We start from the raw sequence: 774 nt of genomic DNA on the forward strand, positions 1-774 counted from the left end.
TTGGGATGTCCTTCAGCGAGCACTGAGAAAGCGTTTCGTCATTAATTCTCACACAATACGTTATTTTCTACCAGCAACGCTTGATGAAGTACCATACGATATGTTTTTCCTCATGGGTTTGCACAGCTTGTGGAAGACACGAATGCAAGACCGCAATGCAGAGCCCACCACCTTTTCAAGCACACACTTCATTCAAATGGCTATCCACCTAAAAAACATTTACGACGAGCTAGACTTTAGACCGGACTGGTACTCCGTCTTAGAAAACTGTTTGACCTCACCCGTTTTTTTGTTTGTATAACGCGATGTGAAAAACTCTCCATGTGAGGAAGTCGCGCTGTGTTAGCCATTTAGTGTTTATGAGTAACGCTTGAACGCTTCCTTTCGTGACTTGATTGTACTTTTGTTCGCTTGATTTTGTCTTTATTGCCCAAGTACTTTAATAAATACCGTGGAAAAAAAGTGGCGTCGGTGGTATAGTGGTTAGCATAACTGCCTTTCAAGCAGCTGACCCGGGTTCGATTCCCGGCCAACGCAAGCTTTCCTTAGTCGAATTATTCCAGCAAGTTGATTACGGTTTCTTGTTTTCATTTTACTTGACAACGCTGTAGTGCATTTTAAAATTACAACATCAGTACGACCCGGAGATCGCATTGGTGCTTCAAGTAATGACCGTATGAATAAATAGAAATTCCCCACCCATTGTCACCTTCTTTGCACTTTTTAACGTGAAAATTCACGTGTAACACCAGGCCCGTTCATCGGTTTTCAAAC

General features: G+C 42.4%; 1 non-coding gene across 1 annotated transcript; it reads left to right on the plus strand.

Annotated features, from left to right (window-relative positions):
- The first annotated feature begins 465 nt into the window (after positions 1-465).
- On the plus strand, positions 466-537 carry TRNAE-UUC (transfer RNA glutamic acid (anticodon UUC)). Its single transcript has one exon. It is a non-coding gene; the product is annotated as a tRNA-Glu (tRNA).
- The last annotated feature ends 237 nt before the right edge of the window (positions 538-774 follow it).

Source organism: Rhipicephalus microplus, chromosome 8 (genome assembly GCF_043290135.1).
Source record: "Rhipicephalus microplus isolate Deutch F79 chromosome 8, USDA_Rmic, whole genome shotgun sequence".
Classification (NCBI taxonomy): Eukaryota; Metazoa; Arthropoda; class Arachnida; order Ixodida; family Ixodidae; genus Rhipicephalus; species Rhipicephalus microplus.